The sequence below is a fragment of the Dipodomys merriami genome, unplaced genomic scaffold (assembly GCF_024711535.1).
Source record: "Dipodomys merriami isolate MVZ:Mamm:240054 unplaced genomic scaffold, mDipMer1.0.p SCAF_1194, whole genome shotgun sequence".
Taxonomy (NCBI): domain Eukaryota; kingdom Metazoa; phylum Chordata; class Mammalia; order Rodentia; family Heteromyidae; genus Dipodomys; species Dipodomys merriami.
The window spans coordinates 62945-77151 of record NW_027202487.1 but is presented as its reverse complement, the minus strand read 5'-3'; the positions used below and the strand labels follow the sequence as shown (position 1 = coordinate 77151).

Genomic DNA, 14207 nt, shown 5'->3' with positions numbered 1-14207 from the left:
AGACAGAGAAAATGACAGGGTTAGAGACTGACTCAAGACCAGATGGAGAGGGAGAGGAAATGGAAGCAGGAGGTGAGGGGAAGAAGGGAAGGGGAAGTGCAGTAGGAGATGGTATGTGGTGGAAGAAGAGGATGGAAGAGAGATGGTAAAGCAAGAAACAATGGGAAAAGGGAAGAGATGAAAGAGAAGGAGAAGGAACAGAAAGACGAGAAAAAAAGCACTGATAGCCAGCCCAGTACCAGCACATACTCAGAAAAACACACAAAAAGGAAAAAGGAAAAGAAAGAACACTGAGACATTATGAAAATCAACAATATTTCCATCCCCACCCAGCCTCTTCACTGAACACTGCTCCTTAAGGACTTCGGGATTCCTTAGCTTCCTCCGCAAATCTCTCCTTCTGTATCACTGCCATCTCTGTCTATCAGCAAGCTGCCCATCCTTTGCCCAATGTGGCCTACATTGCTTCCCTCACCAGAAACCCATCTCATTCTTTGATCTGAGCTCTTCTCCTCAAATACCCCTGAGCTGGGCCATTGATTTGACGAGAGCTGTAGCCCATCTCCTCGTGAATTCCTCCTCAGTTGGCTTTGCTAGCTCAGCCTCCTGACCCCAGTGCACACATAGCAAAGACCAGGTGTGCCCAACTCCTCCCCATCACACCCTTGTCTCCCAAGGGTAGCATCAGCCCTCAGCAGTACCTCTGTGTGGAAAGTCTGATGCCTGTGGATGAATCAGCAAAATAATCCTGGGGCAAAGGGTCATATTCAGTCTTACCAAATTTCTCTATGTCCTAGGAAGGGTCCATCCACAGGTACCATTGTAACTCCATGGTTTCTCAGGTGTCTTGCTTCCTTCCAAGGCTTCTCTCCTCTAGTTGAATGGAAGAAAAAATGTTTTATTTTGTATACTTTGTAATGTCAGACATCACCTTTGCAAGTTTAGAGTGTTCTAATATTTGAAACTCAGTTTTCTCCCCACTGTGGTTCCATGAGGACAAAAATCATGCCCTACTAGTCTTCCATGAGACCTATAGGCTTCCCCTGGGAACTGCCAGGGGAAAGGAAGCACCATGCCCAAAGCCTGGTGCTCTGGGAAGGGGGTGTCAGCTGAGGGCCTCTCTGGGGACTCACAGGATCTCTACTAAGATCAGACACCTCTCAGGGCTGACCCCCTAGCACTGTGAAAATGTAATTCTCTACCTGTCCATTCTCCACTTGCAGCCCAAACCAACACCCTTTCCTTCCCCAAACATTTGTAAGTTGTCCCTCACACAAGTACACAAATTCCTTTGTAAAAACAAAGAAACCAACTGAAGGCTGAAGGCTCATGTGTGTAACCCTAATTATTTCACATGCTGACACTGAGAAGATTTCAGATAAAGCCAGCTTGGGCAGACTCCATGTCCAACGCAGTAGAAATATCAGACCTAGAGGTGTGACTCCACTGGGAGAATACTAGAGAGAAACATGCCCATGGCCAAGAGAGAGAAACTGAGGGAGGGAGAGAGAGGGATGGAGAAAGAGAACTCAAATGAACAGAGAGAATAACAGAGAAAAATACATACATACACACATACATAAAGACAGAGAAACAGATTCAGGAGAAAGGAGCTCGTTAGAAGGAATGGAAAATGGAGAAAAAATGATTAGAAGGAGGAGAGTAGGGGAAGTCAAGGAATGTGGGCATAAGAGAGATGACAGACAGTAGAAGGAGGCTGCAAGGAAAGGACACAGAGGGAAAGGAGACAGAAAGAGAAAAGAACAAACTTCAAGCCTTACTTCCAGCACACTCCCAAATGCATACACATGATAAACTAAAAGAAAGACAATAAAAAGTATGGAAAAATAATGGACATAACAGTACTTCCCTCCCCACCCACCCTTCACTGAAAACTGATTGGTGAGGAGTTCTGGATTCCTTACATTCCTGCTCTCAGCTCTCCTGCAGCATCAGTATCAACCCTGTCTTGCACCAGGTACCCATTATTTGGCCTATTTTGGCCCTTATTTTTTCTCTCACCAGAAACCCATCTCATTCTTTTCGAAGAGTTCTGTTCCACAAATACCCCTGAGCATTTCCACTGATCCACCAGGAACCCCAACCCTCCTTCTTGATGTTAATCTCATCAGTCTGCTCTGCAGTCTCAGCCTCCTGACCCAGTGTACACATATAAAACACCAAGTGTGTCCAACCCCTCCCCATCACACACTTGTCACCCAAAGGCAGCATCACTCCTCAGCACTGCCTCTGTGTGCAAATCTAATGCCCTGGCTGACCTAATACAAATATCCTAGTAGTGAAGGCTCATATTCAATCTTACTGAATTTCTGTTCTTGTGGGAAGCCAGCCATCCTACGCAGGGTCCATCCACAGGTGTGATCTATCCACAACCCCAGTCCATCCAGCCCCATCCATCCACATGCACAGTAGATCACCATGCTTCCTCAGTTGAACTGTTCCTTGACCACCTCTACCTGAAAGGAAGGGAATGTATTTTAATTCAAACACTCGGTCATTCCAAAATTGAACTCTTGATTTCAGAATGTTCAAATATTAAAACTTGGCTAAGTTAGATCTTTGGTTCTGTAAGGGGAAGAACTGGGCTCTGAATTCCTCTATGTGGCTTAGTCTTTAACTGGGAACTGCCAGGGGAAAGGAAGAACCATGCCCAAAGCCTGCTGTTTTGGGAAATGGGGAGTCATCTGTGGGCCTCTCTGGGGACTCATAGAATCTCTACTAAGACTCTAACACCTTTCAATGCACTTGTACAGTGCACAAGTTAACCTTCCTTGTCCATTTACACCAACCCACCATCCTCTTCCTCCCAAAACGATTTGTAAGGTAACCCTCACACAGTGGTTCCTCAGAAAAGTACACAAATCCCTTTCATATGAGAGAACGAAACCTTTGCCGTACCAGACTAACAAAGCCCAATGCATTCTCTGATGCTGTAGGCTCTTGCCTGTGATCTTACCTATCCCACAAATTGCCACCTAGAAGACTGCATTTACAGCAAGTCTGGGAAAATTAAGTAGAGAAATGCAAACCTGGAAGTGTGACTCAAGCAGTGAATCAGACATGACCATGAAAACTGAAAGAGAAAGAAAAAAAGGGAGAAAGACAGAGAGGGAGAAGGGGAGAGATAAGGAACACCAGAGAGCAGGAAGAGAAGGTGAGGGAATGAGAAGAGGGCATGAGAAGAGGGAATGAGAATGAGGGCATGAGAAGAATAAGAAGAGGGACAGGGGAAATAGAGTAGGAGTAGTTATGGGGGGCATAAAAACAAGGTTAAGAGAGAGGGCAGAAGGGGGAAGGTGAGAAAAGTGGAGAGAGTACAGAGAAGGAAAGGAAACAGAGCATAAGAAAAAAGCATGGATGTACCAGCACACACTCACAAACACATATACACAACAAACAAAACTGAAAAAATAAAAGAAAATGGATTGAGAAATCATGGAAATCAATGGTAATTCTCTCCCACCCCACTTCTTCACTGAAGAATGGTCCATGTGGAATTCAGGATTCCTCAGCTCCTGTCATTTCTCCTTTACATTTAGTGTCCACCCTGTCATTTCTCATGTACCCATCTTTTCCCTCTTGTGGCACTCATTGAATTTTTCACCAGAATCCCATTTTGTTCTTTCATGGGAGATCTGCTCTCCCCAAAGAGCCCTGAGCAGTACCACTGATCCACCAGGAGCCCCAGCCCTCCTCTTGCTGCTAAACTCATTAGTCTCCTCTGCAGGTTCAGCCTCCTGACCTATTGTACACATAGAAAAGGCCAGATTTTCCCAACTCCTCCCCATCAAACACTTGTTACCCAAAGGCAACATCAGTCCTCAGCACTGCCTCTGTGTGCAATTCTAAATGCCCTAGGTGAACCAATACAAATATTGTAGTGTGAAGGCTCATATTCAATCTTAACAATTTTTTTTCTTGTGGGAAGGCAGTCATCCCATGCAGGGTCCATCCATGGGTGTGGTCCATCCACAACCAAAGTCCATCCAGGCTATGTCCTTCCATAGGCCCCAGTTTATCTCTATAATTCCTCAGGTCTCCTGTTCCTTGATCACCTCTAGCTGAAAAGAGGGGAGTATGTTTTAATCACTTTGTGATTCCAAAAAAGTCATCCTTCCCTGTCCATTTACACCAACCCATCACTGCCTTCCTTCCACAACCATTTGTAAGGTGAACCATACACAGTTGTCCCTCACATAAATACACAAATACCCTTTCAAAATAGAGAAACCAACCTTTGCCACACCAGATTAACAAAGTCAATTGCATTCCCTGATGCTGTAGGCTCTTGTCTGTAATCCTACCTATCTCCCAAGTTGACAACTTGAAGACTGCATTTACAGCAAGGCTGGGAAGATACCATCTTCAAGTAACTAGAGAAATGCAAGCCTGGAAGCGTGACTCAAACAGAAGAGAACCAGACATATCCATGAAAACTGAGAGAAGAAAGAGAAAGACAGAGAAGGAGAAAGGGAAAGAGGGAGAGATGTGTAGAGAGAGAAGGAGTGAGGGAGGGGGAGGGAAAGAGAGTGAGACAGATTTAAGAGCAGGAAGAGAGGGAGAGGAAATGGTAGAGGGTAGGAGAACAAGTAGAGGGACAGGAGAAGTAGAATAGGAGTAGGTATGGGAGGAATGAAAACAAGGGAAGGGAGATGGCGGGGCAAGGCAGGGGGAAGGTGAGAAAAGTGGAGAGAGGACAGAGAAGGGAAAGGAAACAGCATAAGAATAAAAGCACTGAGATGTAGCAGCACACACTCACAAACACATACACACAACAAACATACAAAAGGAAAAAATTAAAGCCATCTTACAAATCAACAGTAATTCCTTCCCACCCACCTTCTTCACTGAAGAACGGCCCATGTGGAATTCAGGATTCCTCAGCTCCCTTCTTAACCTGCCTCCTGTCACTTCTCCTTTACATTTAGTGTCCACCCAGTCATTTACCCTGTACGCATCTTTTCCCTCATGGAGCCCTTATTTGGTCTCTCACCAGAATCCCATTTTGCTATTTCAGGGGAGATATGCACTCGAATAGCCCTGAGCTGGACCACTGATCCAACAGGAGCTCCCGTCCACCTCCTGCTGAAAATCTCATCAGTTTTCTCTACAGGCTCAGCCTCCTCACATCAGTGCACACATAGCAAAAGCCAGGTGTGCCCAAATCCTCTCTATCACACACTTGTCACCCAAGGGCAGACAGCAGGAGCTTGCACCAAACCTTCTCTGTGGAAATCTCATGGCCCTGGCTAAACCAATACAAATAACCCAGTGCTGGAAGGACATATCCAATCTTACCGAATTTTCCCTCACGTCCAGATGCAGTCATCTCAGGCAGGGTCCATCCACAGGCACCACTATATCTTCATACTTCCTTAGGTCTCTTGCTCATTCACAGGTTTCTCCACCTCTTGCTGACAAGGAGGAAAAGTATTTAATTCATACATTTTTGTCATTCAGAATGGGCTCTGGATGTTCAGAATGTTCTCAGACTTGAAACTCTGTTCTCCTAGCAAGATGATTCGCTAAGGAAAAAAATTGGGCTCTGGTATTCTTCCATGAGGCCTAAAGACCTCAAATAAGAACTGATCAAAGCCTGGTGTTCTGGAGAAGGGGGTGTCAGTGGGAGGACTCTGCGGATGCATAGGTTCTCTACAAAACCTCTGACTTCTCTCTGTGCTGACATACTTGCACCATGCACGTTTTTTTCTCCCTGTCCATTCTGCCCCAAAATCCATCAACCCTTTCCTTCCCCTACCATTTTCAAGCTGTCTCTTACACCTTGATGGACAGCCCTCAGATAAGTACCTAAATCCCTTTTCTCAATCAGAGAAACAAACCTGTGCAACACCAGGTTAACGAGGTCAGAAGCATTGCTGCTGATGGTGGATCATGCCTGTAATCATAGTTCTCCCAGAAGCTGATGCTCAGAAGATCACAGTTAAAGCCATCCTGGGCATACTCCATTTTCAATTAAGAAGAAAAATGTTGGCTTGGACTCAAGTGACTCAAGTGGTAGAGCACCAGCTATGAACATGCAAACTCAAAGAGAAAGATATAGAGGGGTAGGAGAGAAAAAGATTTGAGGCAGAGGAAGAGAGAGGAAACAGAACAAGAGAAGAGGGAAAGGGGAAGAAGAGGAGAAGATGAATGACCTGGAGGGAAGTTAGCTGGAAAAGGGGAGAGAGACAGGCAATGGAAAGAAAAAAGAGACAGCAAAGGAGACAGAGAAAGAGAAAATCACTGAGTTCAAGTGCCAGTACCAGCACACACTCACAAACACATGCATACAACAAACAAAAAGAAAGTAAATAAAACAAAAGGACTGAGACAAGATGGAAATCAACATTACTTCCCTGCCCACCCTCCTCTTCACTGAAGATGGTTCCATCCAGAGTACAAGAGTCCTTAGCTTCCTCCTCTCAGCTCTCCTTCAGCATCAATGTCAACACTGTCTATCACCAAGATGCCTGCTATATGACCACTCTGGCCTCACTGCTTCTCTCACCAGAAACCCATCTCATTCTTTGAGAAGAGTTCTGTTCCCTAAATACCCCTGAGCGGCACCACTGGTCTACAAGGAGCCACAGCCTTCCTTCTGCAAATCTCATCATTATGCAGTGCAGGCTCAGCCCTCTGAGTCCAGTCCCCTCATAGCAAAGGCCTGCTGTGCCCAAGTCCTCCCCATCCCACATTGTCACCCAAGGGCAGCATGGGCCCTCAGCACTGACTCTCTGTGCAAATATAGTGCCCTGGCTGAACCAAAACAAACATCACAGTGATGAAGGCTCACATCCACTCTCACCGGATTTCTGTTCATGTGGGAAGGCAGTCAGCTCAGACAGGGTCCATCAACAGGCACCATTATATAGGCATGCTTTCTCAGGTCTCCTGTTCCTTCACCACCTCTAGGTGAAAGGAAGGGAATTTATTTTAATTCATTCACTTTGTGATTCCTAAAATGGAGATGTGACATTTAGAATAGTTGAATATTTGTGCTGGGAAGGTGGCTCAGTGGTAGAACGCTTGCCTTGCATGCATGAGGCCCTGGGTTCGATTCCTCAGCAAAAAGAAAAAAGCCGGAAGTGGTGCTGTGGCTCAAGTGGTGGAGCACTAGCCTTGAGCTGAAGAGCTGAGAGAAAGTGCCTAGGCCTGAGTTCAGGCCCCACGACCGGACCCCCCCCACAAAAAAAGAATAGTTGAATATTTGAACATCAGCTCCCCCAGCATGCCAGTTTCCTCAGCAGAAAAATTAGGGTCTACTCTTCCATGAGGCCTAGACACTTCCCCTTGGAACTGCCAGGGGAAAGGAAGCATCATGCCCACAACCTTGTGCTCTGGGGAAGCGGGTGTCAGCTGGGGGCCTCTCAGGAGACTCCCAGAATCTCTACCAAAATAGAACATTCAGCGCTGACCCTTTGTGCAGTGCACATGTCCCTTCCTCCCTGTCCATTTGCACACTATGCCACCACCCCCTTCCTTCCACAACCATTTGTAAGGTGTCCCTCACACAGCTGTCCCTTACATAAGTACACAAATCCCTTTCATAATAACTGAGAAAACAACCTCTGCTACACCAAACTAACAAAGTCTAATGTGTTTGCCTGATGCTGGAGGCTTTTGCCTGTAATCCTAGCTATCCCACAAGTTCACCTGTAAGATTACAGATACAGCAATTCTAGGAAATTCCATCTTCAATTAACTAGAGAAATGAAAGCCGGGAGGTATGACTCAAGTGGTAGAGAACCAGCTATGACCATACAAACTGAAAGAGAGAAAGAGAGAGACAGAGAGAGGAGAGACAGAGAAACAAACATTGTCAGAGACTGATTCAAGAGCAGGAAGAGAGGGAGACCGAATGGAACAGGAAGATTTCAGGAGGAGGAAATAGGAAGAGAAGAGGAGAGGGAAGAATGAAAGGGGAAGAATACGAGGAATGTAAGAGGGAGAAAGAAAAGTAGGGAAGGTAGATGGAATGGGGTGGAGAGCTGAGAAGGGGAAGATAAGGAGAGAGAGTAAAGGAGACAGAGAGAAAAGCACTGAGTTCAAGTCCCAGAGCCAGTACAGGTGCACAGACACAAACACACAACAAACAAACATGGAGAGAAAAGAAAAAGCATTGAGAAATCAAGGAAATTCACAGTACTTCCCTCCCCACCCACCCTCTTCACTAAACACTGGTCCATGTGGAGTTCAGGATTCCTCAGTTCCTTTCCTGGCCATCCTCCTCTGAGTTGTAATACAGCATCAGTGTCAGTCCTGTCTTTCAATAAGGTGCCCATCCTTTACCCTCTTTTGGCCCTCCTTGGGCTGTCCTTTGGCCCCTCCTTTTGGCCCACCAGAATCCCATCTCATTCTTTGAGGGGAGATTTGCTTCCCAAATGGCCCTGAGCTGAATCTGATTTACCAGGAGCTCCAGCTCACTTCCTTCCACAAATGTCATGTGTGCTCTGCAGGTTCAGCCTATTGACTCAGAGCACAAATAGCAAAGGCCACGTGTGCCCAACTGCTCCCCATCACTCCCTTGTTAAACCCCCCCCCCCCCGGTAGCTGAGCCAACACATATAACGCAGTGGTCGAGGGCCACATCCAATCTTACCGAGTTTCTGCTCATGCTCAGAAACAGTCAGCCCAGCCAAGGTCCACCCACTAGCAAAGCCCACCCAGGCATCCATCCACAGGCACCACTGTATCTCCATACTTTCTCAGGAATCCTGCTCCTTCACAGGTTTCTTCACCTCTACCTTGAAGGAAGGGGTATCATTCTACTTCATATATTTTGCCAGTCTAACAGGAACTCTGGTTGTTCAGACTGTTCTCTTATTTGAAACACAGCTAACCCAACATTCTGGTTCCCCTTAAAGAAAATGGGGGCTCCTGGGGAGGGGGAGAAGTTGCAAATCAAACAACCTGTCTAGGTAATAGGGTCTCTTTGACTGTGAGCAAATAAACAAGTCTGAAATAAGGGATTCTTGGATGATGGTATTATGTTGGGATAATGATGAGGTTTAGATAGAAATCACACCCACAGAAAACTGCATTGAATAGGAGGAAAGTTGGGGCAGAAACCACTGACAGTGTATGGGGTGAATGGAGACAGGTCCCTCTCCATTCCCAGTGAAGATTTGCTCTTATGTTCCAACCCAGCCAGTGTACCTAGTGTGCTCAGGAGTTGTACCCTTTCACCTGAAGACTGCTGAAAGAGAAGCAGAGTCCAGGATGCCTCTTGCCCCTCAGATCCATGGGCTCCTATAGCATCAAGGGTCTCACTTTAAACCTAAATAAATGAACTAGAAAGTAAATAGGCAGACAAGCAACATACATAAAAGGTGAGATGATGACCTGCTGCAGCATTTGGGACAAAAGCATCTTTAGTGTTCAAGGGACAAATGTGAAAGGTTGTTCAATGAAGTGACAATACTCAAGTAAGGGATCGATGTGGAATTAGCCAGCTCAGAAAGTACAGGCAGCTTGAGATCACCTTTCAGCTTATCTTTTAGCATTGGAAAGCCAGTGCAGTGTCCTTTCTTGGGAAGGAATCCCAGCTGGAGAATCCCCTAGCACTTGTCACACAACCTGGCCATGCTGGCCAGAGACTTCTGCAGTGTGAACTTTCTGCATGACTCCTTCTCCTCCTGCAGCTCTTCAAATCCACACCTCTCAGATTTTCCACAACCCAGTTAGAGTCACCCTGAAAGTCTGAGTTTGGTGGTTTTCAATTGTGCTGTTTCAGAGTTCTGCACCACTTTCTCTGGGACAGCTTTACTTTCAATCTGTGGACATTACTTTGGGGCCTTCACACAGCAGCAGATTCTGCGAAATATGGTGACTATCCTGTTAGCCACCCTCCTCCAGCCCTGTCTAATATTCCACCTGGGGGCTGTGGCCTCCCCCTAAGGCTGCCCAGAGGGAAGGGCATTTTCCACTGAGTGTGAATGCTCCATTCTGTCAAGCAGCTAAAAGAATCCTGGCCCAACATTAAGCTGGAACTGTAGCTCTGCAGGGAGTAGAGAGGAAAGACAAGCAGACTGGCACTTCGGGTTTTATTGAGAGGTAACTGATCATCATCATTGTGTAACTGAAATTCTGAGGACAAGCTGAAGGCGTTATGTCCTGCAAAAAAGCTGGCTCTCCTTTGTGGAGGGAGAGTTGTGGTGGGATTGTCCTCAGGAGTTGTGCCAGATGGACTATCCAAAAGCATCAGTTTTGATTCCACAATTCTGGCATTCTCTTTTAAGTTTTCTTGGATGAGCAGGTAGGTGCCCATGGCTTCATTGAATTCTCTGTCCTGGATTGCCTTTTCAATGCCAGCTACATTGTACCCCATGTCACACATGACTCTGACAATGCGATCCAGCTTGCCAGGCAGTGGCTCATCAGGAAGCAGGCCAAATCCCACACCTAGAGCCAGCCATGGGTGTTCCATTATCTCCTCAATAGCAGGCCTCAGATTGAAGTCCACAGTCAGCAGTTTAGAAAGGAGATCTTGTCTCTTTGCAGATAGGTGAAGGGGAACAGTGTACTGGCCTCTAGGACTTGTAACCCTATGTCAGCCATATTACTCCCCTCAAATGGGAACTTTCTCATTGTCATCACATACAATAGCACGCCTAAGTCCCAAATGTCCACCTGGTACCCATCGAACATTTTGTGTAGGAACATTTGTGTAGGTCACCCTGTCACTCAGCCCAAATTCACTGACCTTGACATTGAGATTGGCATCCAATAGGATGTTGTTGGCCTTCAGGTCTAGGTGTGCAATTCCATTCTCATGAAGGTAGTCAACAGCACTCGTGATCTGTTTGAATAGCCTCCTGGCTTCAAACTCTAAAAGGTAGCTGGAGGAGGATTTTTTGATCCACCTCAAGAGATGACCCCGAGTGGCCAGCTCAGTGACAAGGTACACACAGTCTTCATTCTCCATCACCTGGAATAATCAGATGATGTGTGGGTGACGTACAGTTTTCACAAAGGCCACCTCATTTTCTATCTCATGGCTTTCCAGCTCTTTCTTTCAGAGAACTTTGACCACCACTGTGGTGTCTGTGAGGCGGTGATGGGCCAGATTGACATAGCCATAGCAGCCATAGTCGATGATCTCTGTCAAGTTGTACAGTGATCAACTCCTTCTTGGGGGAAGAGCTAAAGGAGACTTTGTTGTACATTACCATCTTTCAGCTGAGATGACAAGTGATCAAGCTTAACTATTACCTAAGATGATCTCAATGAAGTTGCCAACTAATAAATCTTACGAAAAGGTAAACTAACAAGTAAATACAACCCCCAGACTAGTAAATGAAATCCCCAAACCCAAACAAGACAAACACAACCCCCATACCCAAAGAAAGCAACCAAGTAGCTCTGACTTAGTCCAGCGGGTCACCAAGGAAAAGCTCCCAGTGCTGTAACTGACAGAGTTGGAGGGCAATTGCCTCTTATGTATCCTGCTGGGCATACCTCACAATGGCCTGTGACATCAGGAGGAACTGGACCAATCAGAAGTCAGGCCATTGACATCAGTGAGAAAATGGGCCAATCAGAGCCCAGGGCAAACCCACCGGCAGTTATGCACTTGGGCCAGGAGGATCATTGTCAAGGAATTCTGGGCCCATCCACAGATGCTTCTACTGCTACCATGGCAACCATGTGAGGACCACGAGGACATTGGCCAATGGCCCTTGTCCTACTTGGAGACTAGGCATTCTAGGATGGCCACGGTGGGGACATCTCTCAGTGGAGCCTATCCTTGGGCAGAAGTGAAAACACTGCCCTTTTCACTTAACATGGTCTATATCTAATTACAACCTACCCTGAGATTGGAGACTTTGTAATGACTCAACTCAGCTTCTAAATGAGAAGAGACCAGACACCCAGGATTAAATGATAGTTTTATCCAGATCTGTCATTCTCATTTCTGTTCCTAGTTTGTATGGTTTCCTGTGCTTCTTTGTAACTTTTTTTTCATGTTTTTTTTTCAATCTTTATTTGTCCCTCACAGGTCAGAAAAAAAGTAATTTGCTTTTATATCTTTAGTACAGTTGTGTCAAATTTTAATATAACTGTTCTAATAAAAACCATATATGAAATATAAGTATCTCAGAAGCAGACTCCGATTTTATGGACCTGAAGTTTATTCTACTTGAGAGGTCATTTATTCATACATATAAATATATGTATATATGTATACATACATACATACATATATATATGTATGTATGTATATATATATATATATATATATATATATATATATATATATAGGTCATGGAGCTTGAACTCTGGACCTGGGCGCTGTCCCTCAGTTCTTCAGCTATGGGTTAGCACACTACCACTTGAGCCACAGTGCCACTTGTAGTTTTTTGGTGGTTTATTGGAGATAAGTATCTAATGGACTTTCATGTCTGGACATTCTTTCAATTGCTATCCTCAAATCTCAGTCTCTTGAGTAGCTAGGATTGCAGGCATGACCTAGCACTGGCAAGATATCTCACAGGTTTTTTTTTTTTATTATGAAAATATTGTACAGAGTGGTTACAATTACATGGGCAAGATAATGAGTACATTTCTTATCAAGCATTGTAGCCTTTGTTTCCCCTTCCCATCCCTTCTCATCCTCCATCCCTGCTCATCCTCCCTCCCACCCCCCCCCCCCCCGGCACCAAAGTTGTCAAGTTCGTTTTGGACACAACTACTTGTATATCTCATTGTTGCAATGGTTCCACCTGTATCCCTAGTTAAATGATTTGTTTTTCCCCTTCACCTCTACAAATTATACCAACATCAAATACAGTGAAAGCAGGGGTTATACTGTGGGGGAGGGACATACAAAGCAACAAAGAAATCATCTTATAAATGTGTTAGAAACAATTGCATAAAAGAAAAAAAATTGAATACATATCTTAGGGTTCATTTCCCTAACATCACCTTATCTGACCTTTTCTGCTTGACTCAGACATATACTAGATATTGCAAATAAGGGAAACCATGGGACCTATGTTTCTTTGGGCCTGGTTTATTTCACTTAATATAATTTTTTCCAAGCCTTTCCATTCCCTAACAAATGGGGCAATGCCATTCTTTCTGATGGAGGCATAGAATTCCATTGTGTATATATATATACACAACATTTTCTTGATCCATTCATCTACTGAGGGGCATTTGGGTTGGTTCCATATCTTAGCTATAGTAAATGATTCTGCAATAAACATAGTCGCGCTGGTAGCTTTAGTGTGGTCTTGTTTGTAAACATTTGGGTAAATGCCCAAAAGTGGGATTGCTGGGTCATAGGGGAGCTCTATGTGGAGTCTTTTGAGGAACCTCCATACTGCTTTCCAAACTGGTTGAACAAGTTTACACTCCCACCAACAATGCAATAAGGTTCCATTCTGTCCTCATCCCCTCCAGCATCTGTTGTTATTAGAGTTCTTGATTTTAGCCATTCTAACTGGGGAGAGGTGGTATCTCAATGTTGTTTTGATTTGCATTTCTGTTATGGCTAGGGAGGTTGAGCATTTCTTCATGTGTCTATTGGCCATCCTTCTTTCTTCTTCAGAGAAGTTTCTCTGTAAGTCTTTAGTCCACTTATTTATTGGGCAGTTGTTTCTTTGAAGATTTGTTGTTGGGGGATTTAATTTTTTGAGTTCCAGGTATATTCTAGATATGAGACCCTTGTCTGTTGTATGGCTATTAAAGATCTTCGCCCAATCGGTGGGCTTTCTATTGATCTTGCTAGCTATGTCCTTTGCCTTGCAGAAGCTCTGCAACTTTATGCAATCCCATTTGTCCAACCTTTCTTTGATTTGTTGTGTTTCAGAGTCTCTATTCAGAAAATTTCGGCCTGAGCCAAGGAGACCTAGGGTTTCTCCTATTCCATCCTGTAATGTTTTCAGAGTGTCTGCTTTGCCTTCGAGGTCTTTGATCCATTTGTAGTTGATTCTGGTGCAAGGTAATATATAAGGATCTAGCTTTAGTTTTCTACAAGTTGTTAGCTAATTTTGCCAGCACCATTTACTGAAGAGGCTGTCTTTCTTCCATTCTATTGTTTTAGCTTCCTTATCGAAGATTAGATGGCTATAGGTCTGTAGGTTCATTTCTGGGTTTTCAATTCTATTCCATTGGTCCTGAGGTCTGTTCTTATGCCAATACCAAGCTGTTTTGATTACTATGGCTTTATAGTAGAGTTTGAA

The 14207-nt window shown here is 44.8% G+C and overlaps 1 long non-coding RNA gene across 2 annotated transcripts; it reads right to left on the bottom strand.

Annotated features, from left to right (window-relative positions):
* Positions 1 to 778: 778 nt before the first annotated feature.
* LOC138822956 (uncharacterized) lies at positions 779 to 11442 on the bottom strand. Of its 2 annotated transcripts, XR_011370701.1 has the most exons (6): positions 11360 to 11442; positions 10724 to 10948; positions 5862 to 6929; positions 5320 to 5435; positions 2324 to 2477; positions 779 to 873 (listed from the first exon to the last, which is right to left on the bottom strand). It is a non-coding gene; the product is annotated as an uncharacterized lncRNA (long non-coding RNA). The 2 variants fall into 2 exon arrangements; XR_011370700.1 differs by lacking the exons at positions 10724 to 10948; positions 11360 to 11442 and having other exon boundaries at positions 5862 to 7209.
* Between the last annotated feature and the right edge of the window lie 2765 nt (positions 11443 to 14207).